The sequence below is a fragment of the Myotis myotis genome, unplaced genomic scaffold (genome assembly GCF_014108235.1).
Source record: "Myotis myotis isolate mMyoMyo1 unplaced genomic scaffold, mMyoMyo1.p scaffold_m19_p_12, whole genome shotgun sequence".
Taxonomy (NCBI): Eukaryota; Metazoa; Chordata; class Mammalia; order Chiroptera; family Vespertilionidae; genus Myotis; species Myotis myotis.
Genome location: NW_023416316.1, coordinates 17,290,492 through 17,310,103, shown reverse-complemented (window position 1 = coordinate 17,310,103; position 19,612 = coordinate 17,290,492). Strand labels below are relative to the sequence as shown.

The 19,612-nt window shown below is 46.0% G+C and overlaps 1 protein-coding gene across 5 annotated transcripts in view; it reads left to right on the top strand.

The window, feature by feature from the left end:
• PALM2AKAP2 (PALM2 and AKAP2 fusion) overlaps positions 1–19,612 on the top strand; it is a 377,089-nt gene that overhangs the window by 266,972 nt on the left and 90,505 nt on the right. Inside the window, exon 1 of one of the 5 annotated variants that reach the window (XM_036330057.1) lies at positions 14,663–14,909. The exons of the other annotated variants lie outside the window; for them this stretch is intronic. The gene's annotated coding sequence lies outside the window, so the exon portion shown is untranslated. Of the gene's footprint in view, positions 1–14,662; positions 14,910–19,612 lie in introns of those variants that run through there. 5 annotated transcript variants of the gene reach the window in all.

The window sequence follows — 19,612 nt, the reverse complement described above, 5'->3', positions numbered from 1 at the left end:
ACAAAAGTCCTTTCTACGTTGAGTACATACATAAAGATTGCTATAAATTTGCTTCCTTGCCAAAGGAAATACTTTATTGTAGATTTTTAAAAATAAATCCTTGAAAGTAGAATAGTGGATCTCAGAGGGGGTTGGCAGTGGGTGGTAGGATGCATACCGGGACTATTTGGGTAAATTTTCACAGTCCCCCCTCTTTGAGAATCACTGTCTTGAATTTTCTTTCTATTTTTTTAAATATATTTTATTGATTTTTTTTACAGAGAGGAAGAGAGAGGTATAGAGAGTTAGAAACATCAATGAGAGAGAAACATCGATCAGCCGCCTCCTGCACACACCCTACTGGGGATGTGCCCGCAACCAAGGTACATGCCCTTGACCAGAATTGAACCTGAGACCTTTCAGTCCACAGGCCAATGCTCTATCCACTGAGCCAAACCGGTTAGGGCACTGTCTTGAATTTTCTTAAAATATGTTTTTATTGACTTGAGAGAGAGAGGAAGGGTGAGGAAGAGATAGAGAGAGAAACATTGATCGGCTGCCTCCTACACTCCCCCTACTGGGAATGGAGCCCACAACCCAGGTATGTGCTCTGACTGGGAATCAAATCAAAGCCCTCTGGGTGCATGGGACAATGCTCAATCAACTGAGCCACACCAGCCAGGGCTTGCATTTTTTTTAAATATGCATTTTGCATTATGACAAGGTAACGGATGTGAGAAGCCCTGCTGTAAATTGCAATATGCTGTATCAGTACTGCTGATTATTATTCCTATGGGTTACTCCCTACGTGTCAAATAAAATGAAAGTCAAAGAAATAGAGTCACAACCATTGACAGCTCTCAGTGATCTATGGATAGATAAGGAATATTCCTGATGAATGAACAATGTCAAGCACCTTCTTCTTTGCCACTCTATTTCGGCACCACGTTCTCCTGCCAACGATAATAGCTAATGCTGATTGAGCATTTGCTGTGAGTGGAGTTCTGCACTAGGCACTTACATGTACCATCACATATAATCCTCCAAACAACGCTGAGCAGGAGGAACTGGTATTAATCCCACTGTACAGGTGTGGTGAAAAATGCTAAAGTTAAGTGACTCATCAAAGATCTCGAAGTGAGCCTGCGAACCCAGGTAGAGACACTTGTTAACCTCTCTCTTTGAGTACTAATGAAGGCAAATTAATTGTACTATTAGTGAAAGCAGAAGAATCCCAAAGATGGGGCAGGAGTGGCTTTGAATTGTAGATAAACAGTAGATAAGTTTTTAATATTAGTATGTCTCAGATATTGCATGGAGTGGGATCCCTTGGGGATTTTATCTGTTTTTGCATCTATCCCAAAATAGATGTCATCTTTCCAGATTCATCGGGTGTATAAACACAACATTCTGTTTTTGTAATGGCACAGGTGCCGCCTTGAGATGCGGTGTTAATATCTAATGCCATCTACTTTGTAAGGCAGCTTTTCCCATTGAAGACATTTCAGTGTTTATTAGAGTTCAGCTCTGATGACTGTCACTGAGAGCTTGTTAAGTGAACTTAGTTAATTAAAGCTTCGATATGAGCAATAACATCTTCACTTCCTAAGGAGGGTGCAAAAATAGCTGCTAAGTGATCATGCCAATGCAAAACATGCTTTCATACAAGGGAGGTGAGCAACAGAGGCGACTGAAGGGCAAATATTTCCTTGTGCCCACAGGTACCTGATAGTACATCTTCCTATGCAACCTGGGGGTAGTAGCCAAGTCCAGAGACTGGTACCACATAGCCACTGTGTTCCATGAGGGGCTACAGTAAATGCCAGTCTTCCTTCCCATTCTGTTCCAACCAATCAGAACTTCTTGAAGTTATGAAGGCATTACATGGATGGTTAGCTATTTCGCCTAACATTCTGGTACTATTAGGAAACTCTAGTAGAGAATGCTTTCTTTGTTCCCAACATAAAGGAGCTGAAGAGCTTCAGTATCCATATCTAGGAGTTCACCACATGAAACTACCCCAGATTTGTACATGTTGCCCAGCTGCTCTGGTTTTGACAGGATCCTCGCTGTTTGCAGTCCCCAAGGCTGCGTGAACAGTGCCACCACAGGACAAGGAGAAACCATGACCATGCTATTGTAATTAGGCCATTCGTCAGTGTTTGCAATGTAATATCAGCTGCACTTAAAGTTGGACTTTGTGTGTGTGGTGGTTGTTCTAGAATCCATTTTGGTAAGGCCCTCCATTCAGTACCTGGGAGAGGAGAGCCTCGCTTTTATCCTCAGAGCAGCCCTATCCCATTTTAGGTCCTGTTGGTATTATAGCAACAGACTGCTGTTTTTCCAGTAGCCAGTTGAGCTTATGGCAGTCTTTTTCCCAGTGTCTAGGTTTTTTGCAACAATTGCAAATTCCAGTTTTTCGGTTATTAGAAAACCCTTTCTGATTTTCAGTTCCCATGGGTATGTTCACTGTAATTGTAAACTCATGACTTGAGTTGCTTTAATTCAGTAATTCAGAGCCTGGTTCATTTTCCTTTTGTTATTTTTCTCTGTTGTTTTGGATAATTGACTGGCCAGATTAACTAAATCATGAGTATCCATAGTGGCCCAGTTAAATAGGTTTCTTTTTACTACAGCACTAGGTTCATCATCTGATCCATTTGAAAATGTAGTATTATTAAAAAGAAGTTTCTGCCAGAACCGGTTTGGCTCAGTGGATAGAGCGTCGGTCTGCGGACTGAAAGGTCCCGGGTTCGATTCCGGTCAAGGGCGTGTACCTTGGTTGCGGACACATCCCCAGTGAGGGACGTGCAGGAGGCAGCTGATCGATGTTTCTCTCTCATCGATGTTTCTGGATCTCTATCCCTCTCCCTTCCTCTCTGTAAAAAATCAATAAAATGTATTTAAAAAAAAAAAAAAAGAAGTTTCCTCTCTCTTGACATTCTCAGTGCCTGCAAACTGTAAGAATGTCTTTTCTAAATGACTGTAGTGATCAGCAACAGTTTCATCTTGTCTTTGAACACATTACTCAATTTTCCTCCAATCAATATTCTTTGGAAAGAATACCGCTCTTTAGCCAAATTTTGAGCTGTCATTTTGTGTGCTGTGCACTACTCAGATAAATCTGCTAACGGTTCTTTCCAGTTGGCTAGTTCCATGCATTTCTTTTCATTGCCTTCCCCTGCCAATATGCATTAGCTGATACAAATCTGAATAACCAGGTTCATAGGTTTGCACAATTGATCAAGATTCATTTGAAATTCAAGAGGATTATGGGTAGGGCTTGGGAAGTCTTTTTTTTTTTTTTAATTAAAAATTGTTTTCATCCTGGCTGGTGTTTCCCAGTGGTTAGAGCATTGACCCACACACTGAAGGATCTTGGGTTCAATTTCTGTTCAAGGGCACGTACCTGGGTTGCAGGTTCAATCCCCAGCTCTGGTCAGGTGCGTGCGGTAGGCAACCAATTGATGTGTTTCTCTCACATCAATGTTTCTCTGTTTTTCTCTCCCTCCCTCCATCTTTCTCTCCCTCCTTCCATCTTTCTCTCGCTCCCTCCGTCCTTCCCTTCCACTTTCTCTAAAAATCAATATCCTCAGGTGAGGAATAACAATAAAAAATTTTTTCAATTACAGTTTACATTCAATATTATTTTACATTAGTTTCGGGTGTACAGCAGAGTGGTTAGACAATCAGGAAGGCTATTGGTGTTGGCCTGGTTTCATTTTCTGCAGATAGCTTCATCATCCCAATGTTTTAAATGTTGGTGAATTTTTGTGTGTGCTTTTATCAACTCTCTGACTTGGTAAAAATCACCTCTCTCTGAGGGGTCACCTCCTAAAGTAGAGGACACTGGCCTGGATACTCCCAGCAAAAATTGTGACATATTCACAAGTATTTCCAGACTCTACCAGTATGTTTCCTCCTGTGTATATTTCTAGAGTTCCAGTCGTAGGATCACATAATGTAATGATAATAAAGCTCTAGAAATAGTCTTTGTCCATGCACGTCAGATAAGTCTGTGTTCTTATGAGATAATGCCCCAGTCTAATTACCTTTGAAACAGAGCTTACTTGCAAATACCAAAGTCTGTGACTTCCCACAGAACAAAGGCAAGCAAACCAAACATAGAGCCTATTGGCAGAACCCATTGGTCTTTGGTGCTCTTGGAAGGCTGCCAATCTGCTTCCCACTTAGGCAGAGGTTTGCCTATCCAGTTAATTTATGAGTAAATTATTACCAGTGTCCAGGAGGGTTGGAATGGTCACAAGTTATTCCTAAAATAACTCGTGGTCGCTTACAGTAGGCCTTATCCTTCTGAAACAAGCCAGGTGTCACAGAAGCCTCATAAATCTTGAGTATAATTCTCAAGAATACTATCTGTTGGATTCATAAACAGACAGGTCTCTAAGCACTTAAGATAGTTTAAGTGACCTGACCAGTTTAACTCAGTGGATGGAGTGTCGGCCTGCGGACTGAAGGGTCCCGGGTTCAATTCCGGTCAAGGGGCTGCGGGTATACCCCCAGTGGGAGGTGTGCAGGAGGCAGCTGGTCGATGTTCCTCTCTCATTGATGTTTCTAACTCTCTATCCCTTCCCCTTCCTCTCTGTAAAAAATCAATAAAATACATATTTAAAAAAAAAAAAAAAAGTTTAAGTAAGCATCTATCGCACTTCTTGATAAATTATCAGATACCTTCCTTTTCCGTCTCTTTTCTGTATCCATCCTCCAATGGCCTTCCTCCTTGGTTTTCTCTGTGCAGGGAAAACATGTAGTTAAGATGGTGAAAATCATGACACACATGTAAACTGCACATTCTAGTAAAAAAGAGAAAATGTGCTCAGACAAAATGATGGACTCATGCGCTAGGGAACAGGCTGTTCACACTAATAGATTTTCACTTCAAGAGCTGGGCTATTCTGAGGTCACTTGAGCTTCTTACCATTGTAACAGTGGCTTCTACTTAGAAACGAGCAAGGGAGATGTGACCTTTATTTTAGCTCGGCATTCTATGCCTGTTTCCGAAACAGAAAAAGGTGTCGGCAATGACAGTCCTCATTCCCTTTCCCGAAGGGATCTGGACAAGAGAGCGGGACACTGAATCGGTCGCCATACGCTCCCTGTGCTCACAGACTGCGCATTTAGATATCTAACATGATCAATTTTAGTCTAGAAAAAATGAATAAGGAGAATAATAGGTACCACTCATTGAAAATTTTCTGTGTGTCAAGCATTGCCCTGGGTGCTTAGGGCATTATATGAATTAATTCTTATCACAGCCCTAAGAGATGGGTACTATGAGTATTTGCAATTTATAGAGGAAGAAAAGGTACAGGGAGACTAAGTAACTTGTCCAAACACATACAGCAAGGAGTCTCAGAACCCGGGTCTAACCAGGCAGCCCTTGCTCTTCATGACTTTGCCTGGTAGAACAAAATGATGATGTTTATATGCAGACATAAAAAGTAGGACTCACAGCTCCTGATCCATAAGGAAGCTTTCGGGTAGTTCTGTTTGAATTTGCTCTTCCCAGGGGGGATAAAGCTAGGCTTTTGTCCCAGAGGGTTGGCTGTTTTTCAGGCTTGCCCTTGGCTCTTCATCCTATCAACATTCAGATGACATTGCTCATTATCATTCGACTGCAGTGATTTATGAACCTGATGAAACAGAGCTGCCTCTTCGGTAACTAAGGAAAGCTGCACCTATAATGAATAAATAGACCTTCCTAATACATACAGCACACAGATGTCCTGCCGTATCTATTAAGAAACCACTATACCCACCATGCCTGCGCTTGGGGCAGTTTCTTCTTTTAGTTGTTCCTAAGATGTCTGCATATCAATGTTTTATAGCATTTGTTAACGTCTGGGTTTAAAAATATTAACTTGCTGAATGTTGCGTTGCATGTTCTGATATATGGCATACCATATTTAAACAGGTTCAAATTTTGAGAGTGATTTTTCAAATTAATGTCAATAAATTCTTTGGAAAATTTGAAAATATAAACTTATTTAAATTGAGAAATAGGCAAATATTCATCCACTGGGTCATTTTTAAATTACTCTTAGGGGAGGCTAGGGGACTGTCAAGGGCGGGGGGAAAAAAGGACACATATGTAATATCCTTTGTAATACTTTAAGCAATAAAAAAATAAAAATGTGCTTGATGTGCTTTAAATATGTTGGTTCCTGCAAAAAACAATATAAACAAAATCTAAATATGAAAAAATGTTCAAGTTTATATTAAGTTTATCCCATGAGTGACATAAGAAAATCCCTCTTAAGAAAATGACATTGCAAAAGAGGTATAGAATCTTTTTTCTTTTTAAAATAAAAAAATACATCCTGTTTCTAAGCATTTTTTATTGTATTTGACAGTTTATTAAAATAAACCTTTTTTGCCCCAGCCTGGTATTCAGTTGGTTAGAGCATAGTCATGATATGGCCAAGGTTGCAAGTTTGATCCCCTGTCAGGGCACATATAAGAAACAAATAATGAATGCTTGAATAAGTAGAACAACAAATTGATGTCTCTCTCTCTCCCTTTCCTTTCTCTCTAAAATCCATTAAAAATTTTTTTAAAGTAAAATAAACCTTTTACTCATATGGACTTTATCAAACTTTCTTATCCTGTACTATAGTTGTTGACCTACCATTCCTCTTCTCCTCTTTCACCCTTCTTCTCCCTTTTCTCCTTCCTTCCTTCCTTCCTTCCTTCCTTCCTTCCTTCCTTCCTTCCTTCCTTCCTTCTTTCCTTCCTTCCTTCTTCCTTTCCTTCCATCCTTCCTTCCTCATTTCCTCTCTCTCTTCCTTCTTTGCTTTTTTCTTCTTTCCTTGTTTGTTTCCTCTCTTACTCCCTTTCTTGGCGGGGTGACCACGGGGATTGTGGGATTCTTAAATCAGGAAATACAGGGAAGATGGGGGGTGGGAGTGATTGAAATATGTGGGCTTAATGGATATTCCAGGGAAGATGCTGAGTTCCAGGTAGGACTTCAGGATGCACTGAGTACCTCTGTCTAAGGAAGGATCAGGATAATGGGAATAGGGGGGAAGAAGATTGTGAATGGGCCCTGGGGAACAGCAGTCTTGGGGGAAGGCTAAGGAAAGGCCTTGAAGGGGGCAGGAGTTGGATAGGGCGTCACTGATGAGGAAGACTTTGTAGGTAAGGAGCAGAGTGTGAGCTGAGGAGTTAAAGAGCTGGTGGATTCAGGGCAAACTGAGTGATCCCAGGACAGATGAAAGCAATGGGTGGAGCTAAGCTAGAAGAAGAGGGAACAGGGAGCAGGTGGTGGGGGCACTGATTCTGTTCATTTCACCTGCAGGGCTTCTCCCTGGGATATGATGGTTCCACCTTGTAGGAACCATGCCCTCCATACAGTGCCTGCAAGGGGCCTCCTTCAGGAAGTGGCCACAAATTATAGCACATAGGGGTGTCAACATGGAGCCTTCTCTTCCCCTCTCTGATAATTCAGGTCCACAGCAACCTCTTCTGTCTGCAGAGTAGTCCAGAATATTGAGAATGGATGGGAGGCTTTAATAAAATTCAAAGCAAAACCATGGGCAAGAAGACTAAGAGAAGAATATTTCTAGGATACTGTGATAGAGCTGGTAGATGTGTAACCGTGCCCAGAGCACAGCCATCCTGCGTGTCTGGGCTGCCTATAATGACGGTAGCCACTGCTTTTGCACTTGTCTGGCCTTATTGCCAAGATTATTAGAAGTAGGCCATCGATATGACTCTGGCCTTACAACCAAATGAACCAGGGCTTCCCCTCACCATCCCATGTTATTGTTTCTTTAGGAATAATAAACTTACCAAAGAGCCCTGGCTGGTGTGGCTCAGTTGGTTGAGTGTGTTCCCATTCACCAAGAGGTCCCTGGGTGGATTCCAGGTCAGGACACATGCCCGGGTTTCAGGCTTGATCCCCAGTGGGGGGCATGCAGGAGGCAGCTGATCAATGATTCTCTCTCATCATTGATGCTCCTATCTCTCTCTCCCTCTCCCTTCCTCTCTGAAATCAATAAAAATATATATTTAAAAAATTAGCATTGAGCAGGGAATGTGGGGGCCTGGGTTTGAGTCCTGACTTTGACCCCTTCTTGCTGGTGGTTCTGCACAAGCCCTGTCCCCGCCCCCCTTAGGATTCACTTGCTTCACTGGTAACAACTGACATGGAACTTGTGCCTTGTGGCTGGCCCTGAGCTTACAGCTTTGCAAGGATGATCTCATTAGGCTCCCAACAATCATATATTATAGATGTGCCCATGCTGTGCCTTTTACAGATGAGGATTCTGAGAGATGGAGAGGCTGAGCAGCTCTCCAAGTTCACACAGCTAGTAAGAGACAGATCAGGATTCGAACCCAGGCCTTTGGCTCCAGACCCTGTTTTTCACTGATACTTTGCTCTACTGTAAAATGAGGAAAGTGGCTTAGGTGACAGGTAATTTTCCTCCTTGCTCTAATTCTCATGCCTCTGACACTTTGATACGCCCTTACCTATCCCAAGCAGGTAAAGAAAATGCCGGATGTAAAACAGGAGCAGCGGCAGCAACCCTGTATCTAAATGTACACTCTCCTCTCGGTACTTGCCTATCTTATCTCAACCGGTCTATGAATTACTTAGCAGTCCGGCCCTCGGGCTCCTCAGAGCCTGAGTCCTTTACAGCAGGCGCAAACTGTGTCTGAGACCTGGCAGCGTTACTCACGTATGATCTCTGGCTTCTTAAGGTATTTGTGATTGTAATGACTGCTCATAACATTAACTGGACAGTGGTCTAAAAAGAAAAGGGAAGAGGCGGGAGAGGAGGGAGGGTGGTGGAAGGAAGGAAGGACAGAAGGAAGCAAGGACAGAAGAGAGGGAAGGAGGGAGGGAAGGAGGGAGGGAAGAAGGGATGGAGGGAGGGAGAAGAAAGAAGAAAGGAGGAGAGGAAGAGAGAAGAGGAGAGGGAGAGGAAAAGGGAGCTGGAGAGAAGGCAAAGGTATTTACTTTTTAAAATTATCATTGACTTCAGAGAGGAAGGGAGAGGGAGAGAGAGATAGAAACATCAATGATGAGAGAGAATCATCTCCTCCCTCCTGCACGCCCCCCACTGGGGGTTGAGCCTGAAACCTGGGCATGTGCTCTGACTGGGAATCGAACTGTGATCTCCTGGTTCATAGGTTGAAGGTCAACCAGACGCTCAACCACTGACCCATGCCGCTGGGCACAAAGGTAATTACTGAAGGAACTGGAGCATCTTCACAGATTATGTAGATACGTCTGCTTTAGTTGACTTTATCACAAGCTGTTGTGGTTTCTAAAGGGATTTTACATTGGCCAAGGTCCCATTCCAAGAGGCTTTTAATAGGCTGTGGAAGAAGCTATTAACATTCTTCATACTTAAATGATCTTAATACTTCATCATCTTAGTGGTTACTTAGGTAAGTAATTATCTTACTTTGTGTATACAAATTTAAAAATGCCGTCTTAATATTTCTCCATCATAATTAATGAGCGTACATTAATGTTAGGGTATGTAATTATGTTCAACATTGTAGAAGGAAAAAGCCTGTTTTTTTCAGTGGGTCGTTCTCAATAGTAAACATTTGAGGAGTAAGTCAGAGAGAACTGCAAAGACTACCTCTATGATAATCAGAATGACTACAATTTAAAATGTCAAGATTTTGTCTTCCCCCTACCCGCCATATTACTGAAAATCCTTCGAATTCTTTTCATAAATTAACAGCCTGTACTTAAAAGTTCTGAGGGAAACACTTGGGAATTACTGGAAAAACGTTACAGTCCCATTTTTTTAAGACTAAAAAATAATTCTTATCTTACCTAAAATTGACATGGGATTAAGCATCATTGGAAAGAAAGGTGGTTTTGCATTTAAAGCCCAGATCCTGAATGAGAAGCAAATTCACCGCGTTTACCCAGAGAGCTGTCCCGGGCCTTGGGCCCAGCCTCCCAGCTTCCTATCTGCGATCAGCTGTGTACATTCCAAGTATATTTGGCATATTTAAGTCCAGGGCTTTACGTAAAAAGTACCTTGTTTTATGCTGTGTCTTTGTTAGGCCACGAGCTCCAGAGTGTTTACTGAACTTTTTAAATGCTTCAGTTGATAAATGAGATAAACAAATACCCGGGGCCTCAGAGGGCTTTGTTTCTGTTAATTATCCAAGAAATATGTCCTTGAGTATGTTCTTGTCGTGAGCACATGAGCTTCTGGCCTCTGGAACCGAGATGTGGGACCCACAGTAGTCCCCTGTGGCCTGCTTCCCTCACCAGGGCTGCCCTCTGCCCTCTCTCCCTTTCCCACCCTTCTCTTCCCCTCCACAAATAGCCTCTTCTTCCATCCTGTCCAGCACGGGGCTTCCCAAGTTGCTGTTTTCCGTGGAAGATTTGAGTGTGGAATCATGTATGACTTTCTCTCTATAAGGGTACCACCCAATGCATATTACAGTGGGCAGTCTGGATGACATAAGGCCACTTTGACAACGGAGAGAAGGCACGGCCCAGTAACAATGTGGGACAGAATGAACGCCATTAGATGGGCAAATGTTGCTTGGGCTTGGGAATGTTTTGTTGCAGTGTTTTTAAAAGGCCTTTTGAAGGAAGAGGCTCAAGAGGCTGAGGTGAAGGTCATCAGGTCACCATTTCCTTATGTTAGAGGGTTTGGCAAAGGAAAGGCCAAGTGTGAGGATGCAGGGAAAGGAAATAAATGGGGAACAGGCAGGAAAGGAGCTCACACGGGCACGGGAAGCTGGAGAGCCTGGAGAGGAAATGAAGGAAAGGCAGGCACCACAAACTAGGCCGAGAACAGGAGTAAACACAGTCCAAGAGCCCAGGGTTCTCAGATGACAGGGTCTCTGTCTCTCTATAAACTACTGGTTTGTTTGTTTTTATTCGGAAGTTGGCAATTTTCTTACTAATTTGTAAGAACTCTGCAGATGAGAGATGGCAGCCCCTTGTCCTGTCTGCTGCAAATATTTCCCCTCACTGTTTCTTCTCTCAGATTTTCAGTCCTGCATCTAGTCCCATGGGGATGCCCTTGGGATCGGGGCTGTTTCTAACTTTCCAGTGGCCACGCCTGGTGCTTAACGGGAAAACCCTACAGATTCGGGGCTATTGGTTTGACGTGGACCAGCCCTTTTAGTGTTTTGCTTGCTGTTCCCTCTTATTCTGTCCCCTCACCTCCCAACCAACCTTCATTTTCTGTGGGAGACATTTAGCCCTTGAGGAGCACAGCCAACCGGTGTTTTTGTTCTTTCTCCCGGCTGAAGGTGAAGAGGGCAAATTCTCTTTCAGGGGCCCAGGCTTGGCCCTTCCTCTGGATTTTCAGATCAGCCCTCTGAGCCACGCACAGGGCTTATTTTCAGCAGCTACTCTTCTTCCGCGCTTGGGGGCATGCGGCAACTGCTGGGCCATTATTTGCCAGATTTTTTTTTTTTTTTTCAGGTTGGGGAGAAGAGACTTTGTCAATCTGTGTCTAGGCTGATTCCTTTCCCAGAAACATAAACTCCCCTTTGGTGTTTCTCTAGTAACTAACCATATTCTATTTTTTGGGCCTCCCAGAAGCCACTCTTGCTCAGGGCATGGTTTAAAGTGGGCCAGCAGCATGGCGGCGACAACATGAGCAGCATGTACACTTAGGCCGTAGTGAGAGAAATCTATTCTCCTCTCTGGCCAAGCAAAATTTCCACTGAAGGTTTGGTGTCCTGAATGGTGCAGGGCCTTTGGGAACATTCAATATTTACAAATCCCAGCTATGTTTCTTTCACAGAATTAGTAGCCCTTTATTTGCTTCAAATGTGCTTCTAAAGTGCATTTAGGAGACTAAATGCTTCTTTCATGAAACATGCTTGGCTCTAATAACTGTTATCATGTTAAAGCACATATGATGTGGTGAAGCCATAAGCATGTGTGGGGTAGTAAAGCCAGCCTTTCCCATCTCCAGCATGTCTCCCTCCTTCATGATCTAAGAATCACCGGGGAGCCCTTGCAATCCAATTTCCCTGCCCCTGCCCCCAGAGAGTCTGACTCAGTAGGTAAAGGTGGAGCCCAGGAATCTGCATTTTCATTAAGCACAGAGGTGGCTCTCATACCTGTGGTTCTTAACACTGGCTTTGAGTCCAGAGCAAGAAAGCTCAACTTCAGCACTTTGACATTTGGGATGCAATAATTCTTAGTTGTTGTGTGTGTGGGTGGGTGGGGGGGGGGGGGCGGGGAGGGGGGGGGGGTGGGGGGAGTGGCAGTCCTAGATACTTTAGGACAGTGATGGCGAACCTTTTGAGCTCGGCGTGTCAGCATTTTGAAAAACCCTAACTTAACTCTGGTGCTGTGTCACATATAGAAATTTTTTGATATTTGCAACCAGAGTAAAACAAAGATTTATATTTTTGATATTTATTTTATATATTTAAATGCCATTTAACAAAGAAAAATCAAACAAAAAAATGAGTTTGTGTGTCACCTCTGACACGCGTGTCATAGGTTCACCCATCACTGCTTTAGGATGTTTAGCAACATCCTGGCCTCTGTCTATTAGATACAGTAGTACCCTCCCTCCACCATGTGAAACATGTGTCCAGACATTGCCAAAATGCCCCCTGGGGGGCCAAAGCACCCTCTATTGAGAATCGTGGACCTAGGGGAGAATAAAATGAGAAAATGTTAATTAAAAACAGTTTTTACTTTTGAATGCAGACATTCATATACCCTGGCATTGATTTCATTGAACAAATTAAAAATTTCTGAGCACCTGGTATGTACTAAGCCTTTTATATAAAAATGTTTGATTTAATCATGGCTACCTCTTTAATATCTTATAAGATGGAAGAAAAGGAAATGCTCTTGTAAATTAATATGTATTGAACAGGCACTTTTCCTAAATTAATATTCCCAATCGTTGTCTATAGGTTATACCAGAATATTAAAATTAATACCAACAGACAATATTAACATTAAAACCAATATTACATTAATATTAATTAAAATTGACATTGCTTTAGGAAAGAACTAATTCAGAATAAAGCCGGTGTAAGTTGCTGTACTTTTTCTAATGAAACAAATTTGATTTGTAAACTTTATCCTTATTCAAATTTAGGAACACATGAAGACAGAGTGATGCTACACCTGTGAAAATACTGTTTATGAAATCTCCCCTCTGCGATAATTTTAGACTCTTTTCCTTGGCGAGTTTATGGTCTAGAAATAAATAACTGTACCCCAAAACATGCTCATTTCCATGTGAGTTTTTCACATGATAGAAAAATGTAAAAAATAGATCACGATGCAGGGCCCCTAAATATTTAACTCCTTAAGTCAGGAGAAGTGGAAGGAAGGAAAGGAGAGGAGAGGACAGGACAGGAATTGATTGAGGCCCAAACCCATTGATGTAATCTCCAACACGGGCCAGTAAAGTCTATTGAAATTCAAGAATGTGGGAGACAAACACACAAAAAGCCTGGTAAATAATTCCTAAATGCAAGGAAAAAGAAGCCTATTGACATGCAGGAACCCAGAGAGCAGCGGATGTCTCCACTGAAGACTTTGTCCTTCCCTGAGTCAAGGTGTGAACAAAGAAGGCTTTTCTCCGGAGGGTGCCCTTTTCAAGGTGTCACTAGGGTGGGCAGGCTTTCTGGGCAGTCCCCCCCGCCCCCCATACCGTTTCTTTGTACTGGAAATCAGGACCTCCGCAGACTGGGAAAGAAGTCCCAGGCCCCGCAGTTTTCTTTCCCTATTGAGTTTGGCCCGTGGAACTGACTCTCAGGAGAGGGCCCCGGGACCTTCCCCAGCGGGTCCTTGCAAGGCTGGAGAGAGAGAGAATCACCGGGGAAATGAAAACCCCGATATTAAAGCCAAGAAATCTCACTTTGTATTCTTTTCCCCTGCAGAGGAGGTGCACAGTACGATAACCGCTCGCTTTCTAAATGCTGTGCTCTGAGTAGGGATTTTGTGTGCGTGTCCTCGCAGGATTTCTAGAAGGTCCGTTTTCATAGGGTCATTAACATTATTTAACTATTCATGGTGGGGGAGGGGATTACAGACTGAAATTTCAGACCGCTCGGGAGTGATGGCTGGCTGGCCACCCACCCGATCGGGCCCCAGGCTGCGTATCAGCTGCCTCCCGCCCCAGCGCCGGCTTTGTTAACACAGGCGTTTTGACACTAGGCCGCCGGCGGCCACGATGGGCGGGGCAGCACGAAGGCTCCGGCGAGCCAGTGAGCCAGAGGCATCCCTGCCCACCCCTCAGCCTCGGGGGGTGGGGGGGGGCAAACACACGGAGACCCCAGCCCTGTCACAAAGATGTGTGTCCGGACCGTTCCCAGCCGCCTCACTTCCCCAGAGACGGTCGTGGTGCCGGGTAAGAGGAGACGGTCGTGGTGCCCTGGGGCAGGAACTCCGCAGCTCCAGGCATTGTGAGCGCGCCCCTGCTCCCACAGATCCTCACATACACGTGTGCACACACCAACACGCACACGTCCAGGCGCACACACGCCGACACGCTCACCCAGGCGCTAACGCAGACACAGAGCCCTCTCCCCAGTTGGGAAATACCCGCTTTACCGGCCCCACCCCGCCTCCCCTTGCTCCTCCCCTTCTCCGTGTGCCCCTCTCATCCCCCCCATCCCTCGGCTCTGTCCATTCATTCGTTTCTGGGTTTGTGCGTGGATTCCGTCCAGGCCGCCGAGATCAGGTGCGGGTGGACCGGTGGGGTCTGAGCAGGCGGAGGGGCGAGCCTCGGGTTCCGGGCGCCCGGAGGGGCGGGGAAGGGGCGGGCCCCGGGAACCGGCGGGCGGCGCTCCCGGCCCTCCAGCTCTCCCGGCGGCCGCGGCTCTCCACAAACGCTCTAGCCCCGGCCCCGGGCTGCCGCACGCTTTTCTCCGGAGACTCCCGGACGCCCCCAGGAGGAGCCCGAGGACTGCGCCCCGGGATTCGGCGCCCAGAGGTGCGTGTCCAAGCGGTGGTACCGCGGCCCCGAATACCACATCCCCGGGGCGCCCTCCTGGTGTCGGGGCCTCGGGCGTGGGGAAAAGGTGGCCTGGGAGGGACTGGCGATCTGGGGAATCCTCGGAACCACCTCGGACCTTCAAGCGCTTTTATGGGATTTGTCTAGCGGAGCGTGTGGGGGAGGAGGCCGGGCTGGAAAGGGCTGTGGCCATGTGGCTTTAAATTCCTAGGTTTGGGGGAGGGCCAAGCCGTTGGCTGCTTTATTCAGTACTTCTTTACATAAATATGCTTTAAAAAATAAATTTAGGACGACTCCCCAACACACACACACACTCGACCATACAGCGAAAACATTGGAAATCATACCGTGGTCGCGCCTCCCCAGACCCGGGAACAGCGGTGGATGGAGCCGCGGGCTTCAGCGCGCGTGGGAGGCGCGGGTCTTGCCTTCTTAGATGGCAGCGCCGGGGCGTTTTCGGAAGTCGGGAGCTTGGCCGAGAGACTGAGGCCGGGAGGGCCGAGTCCCCGGGCAGCCGGAGCCTGAACTGGAGAGACTGGGGTCCGGGGGCGCTGAACTCGGGAGATGACGCGGGAGAAGGGAGCAGCCCTTTTTTGCCCCGGGGATGGAGAAGGGGTCCGGGTCTGAGCTGAGCCGGGAAGTTTGGCCCAACGCTGGGATTCCAGCTGTTGGGATCTGGAGTTTTATCCCGGTAAAGCCGGAGGGTCCGCCCGTTTCGAGCCTTTGGGGAGTGGAGGAGCATCGTGGTGGTGAGCGCTGGGTCAACTGCCCTTGGAGGCGGCGCGCGCCCGGGAATAGGGGCGAGGAGCTACCCGAGGCCCCGAGAAATTCTAGAGAAACTAAATGGAGGCCGGGGGACTGGATCGACGTCCCAGGAGTGGGAAGCCTGGGAGCCCGGGGGGTGCGGGGGGAGCAGGGGCGCCGGCGGCCAGTGCGAACTGAAGGCGAAGGGCGGGCCGCGCGCAGTGGGAGCCGAGCGGCGGGGAGACCCGTGGGAGCCCGTCCGGCAGCCGGGTCCTGAGCTGCGCCCGCACTGATGCCAGAGGCTCGCCAGCCCTGGGGGTCCCTCCCTAATCCGCACAAAGGAGGGGGGCTTCTTAGAGGGAGGTGACTCGCTTAGCGAAATGGTGGGTTATGTCCCCAGTCCCCGTAAAGCCAGTTTCCCGCGTGGAGCTCTGCCTGATAGGTTGTGTGGTTACACTTGGATAAATCTGTACCCTTCCCTGTAGCAGTTTTAAGTGCAGGCCATTAACTTTGGCTAATTCCTTACCCCCCCCCCCCCCCCAATGTATTTACCTTTGGAAAGGGACTACACACAAAAGCACAGCGATATCTGTACCTCTGCATATACAGTGTATCTTTGAGCCTGCGAACCAGTTGAACTTCTCCGAGGACGCGCCCTTCCGTCTTTCCAGGCGCCCGGAGGCCGAGGAGGAACAAACCCACCCCTCACCGCTGTGATCCCAGAGGCTTTGTTTCGTTGGCTTTGTGCTCATTAAGGAGCGTTCACTTGAGCATCACACTTTTCTTCCTGGAAGTGTTCCCAGTTTAATTAAACACTCTTCTTCCCCCAGCAAGGCAGCCTCCTGACTTTATTTAGTGATCAATACTAAGGTTTCAGAGTAGCTGGCCCAGAAGAGAGGTACAGCTAGGCAGGAGTTTACTGTTTCTTTAAAGGGTAAAGCCTTTTTAAGGATTGAAACTTGCCCCAAAGCACCTTTTTTAAAACAGCTGTCCTCTGCTAGCTCTCTCCTGCCCGGTTCTGACCCAGGTTTTTTTGCTTAAAGGGATTTCCTCCTTTGAGGGGGCCCACCATGGGTCTTGGGAGGCCCTGCAATTATTTTGGGCGGCTCCAATAAAATTAGTCAGGAGCCAGGAATAAACGAAAGTGATACTACGTGGGTCTCCCGCTGCCTCACCTGGCACACTGTGCGGTGAAGTGATGAGCTGTTTCTCTGGCAGCAGGCTCACTCAGATTCTCTGCGGGATGCTGAGATGCTCGCTGAGCGGGATGGCTGGGCTCCGAGAGGGGACAAGCATTGCGAAACACCCATTCTCTCATGGTTCTGGCATGACAGCTGGCACAGCGTCCTGTCTGCAGCGTTCAGGGTACTGTTGTCAGAACTTATTTCACTTTCGTAAGTGCCACATTCTGACTCAGTTGCCTGGGGAGCTCAGGGCCATAAATTGAAGCAGGTTGTCTTAACGTGGTTATCAAAGGAGGGGCAAATGGCCCACTGTTTTTGTTTCTTTTAATTTCGAAAATTTTCAACATTTTAGTATAGAACTAACATTAAATGTTTCTGTTATACCATGCTAACACCCTGGACTTGCTACTTCATTGTTATAATTACTGCCTAGCTCTCATCCTTTTAGATCTGTTACTCGCTTACAGCACCCATGTCCCAGATTTCTATCATGGTTGTCATGACAAGCCTCTGTTTAGTAGGGTAATGAGAAATGTTGCAAATAGAGGTGAGTTCGACTTTAGAAGGAAGTTGTGTTGAGGGATTTTAATAATGGAATTGGGAGCATGTTGAGAATTTACTTCTGAAAGCCAAGGGGGAGGTGTTTGGTTCCATTCTTTAATTTTACACATTTCTCAACACTGGTATGATCTTCTGGACTGGCTGGTCTGTGACCTTGAGAAATATAGGAGTCACCCTTTGCTTAGTTATTGATCAGGGATCCTGTACCAGCTATTGGAAATTTGAAGATTTTCTGTGAAGCTCCAAAAGCTTGAGGTTCAGGGCCCCACCCCCAGCAGCACTTTGGGTGGCTTGGGGCCCAGGGAGACAGTGCCCACATGAGCCATGATGGGAGATCTATCCTTGTTAGCGAATTTCCTTCTAAGAATACATATCTATCAGCTGCTCAAGTTTTGGACATTTGCCCTTCAAACACATTTTACAGGAATGTATAGTTATAGGAAAGTTGACATAATCTCTGTTCCAACAAGAAAATCCACTATTTTGCTCAAAGAGAAAGTTTCAGAGTTTGTTTATGTGGTTTGTTTGTGGTACTCGATTAATTAGAATATTGAAGAACCGGGAGTGCTTGGAGTAGTACAGTAACCCAAGTGTCAGCGTGTCTTAAAAATGTGTTTCAAATGTTATTAATGAAAGTGTTTCTAAATCGTAACCCTTTACTTGCTCACTCCTTCCCTTGATGAGTGTACCTTGGTGAATATACCGCTGTGCTCCCGTTGACAGTTCAGGATCTTGTAGCTTCCGTGTTGTGTTAGCATAGATATGAATTATGACTTATGGGCATGTAGAAGTGTAATGGTGGGACCCACTCCAGGACAGACTCTGGAGGCTGGCTTTTGAGAAAACTAACATCCTGATACAAATGTAATTTCTGTTCTTTGCCCCCCTGTCTTGAAACATGAGTGCCAGAAACATGAATGAATTAAAACTTTCCCTTCTTCCTACAATAAAACGAGATGCACTTTCTCCAGGGTTCAGCAAGGGTTTTGTTGTTGTTGTTGTTTGTTTTGTGTGGCTTTTTTTTCCTGTCGAAGTGAATGAGGAGATTGAGGAGGTGCAGGAGAGGACAGACAGGACTAGGCCATCCTTGAGCCACACATATCTCTTTTCCCTTGATTTCTCCTCTCTCTAGGAGCTCCAGTGCTACCAGGCCTTGGGGGATATGTTTCAGTAGGAACAAGGGACCATGTGAGTCTCAGAGTGGCCGAATGGGCCATGCAACTGGAGAGGTGCCCTATGGAGGAAGAATGCTGCTGGTTTCCTTATTCAGGCAGAGGAAGGGGATGGGTGTGTGTGTATGTGTGTGTGTGTGTGAAATGATAGCGCTTCCCTTAAGTGGACTTGAGGGTTTTGTCTTTTATTTCTTGTAAGGCACATGTGCTGGCTGAGAGGCTGTGGTGTGAATGCCAGGGAAGGGGAGAGAGCTGGAGAACGTGGTGGGGAATGTCACTGCTCTTTGAGCCCCTTTTTTTCTTATGTGTGAACAGGGACTTTGTGGTTGGTTTTGATGCTTGATTGAGCACATGGGATGAGCAGAGCCAAACCCACGGATGCTCTAACAGCCCCGTTAGTTTTCTAGACCATGGCAGGGCCATGTCTCTGTAAGATCTGGAGCCTGTCACGTAAACGGAGCCTTAGTTCCCTCATCTGTACAAATGAGGATACCAAAGCCCCCCTATTTCAAACCTTGTGTTAAATGAGATGTATATGGAAGCGCCTTGCCCATTGCAGTCCCCCCGCCCCACAATTGGTTGTTTTCTTAAATTAACCAAAGTCTTCTTTCATCCTTATGTCAGATGCATAAAGGAGATAGTTTTTAAAGTTGATTTTTAAAACTGCAGTAACTGTGTCGCGGATCAGCTGTTCATCCTTTGCACTGATCGGATCGAGAAGCTTTGAGTATGGATGCTCTGGTCCAAGCTGACCCTCACCCGCATTCTTCAATCCTCTCCTTTTGACTTGGGGGAGTCTGGGTAACATCCCTCCCCTCCCCTTACCCCTGAAGCACTGCCACTGTTACCTTGAGGCTTCTTCCAGTCTTTGCTTGCTCCCTTGTGACACTTGGAGTAAGTCAACAATTGCTTCTCATTGGGAAAATGGACCCAAATGTTCAGGACCCCAATCCTGGGCTTTGAGCTCACTCAGTGACCAGCAGGTGATGGGTGTCAGGAGGACTCCACTCGGGGATAATGG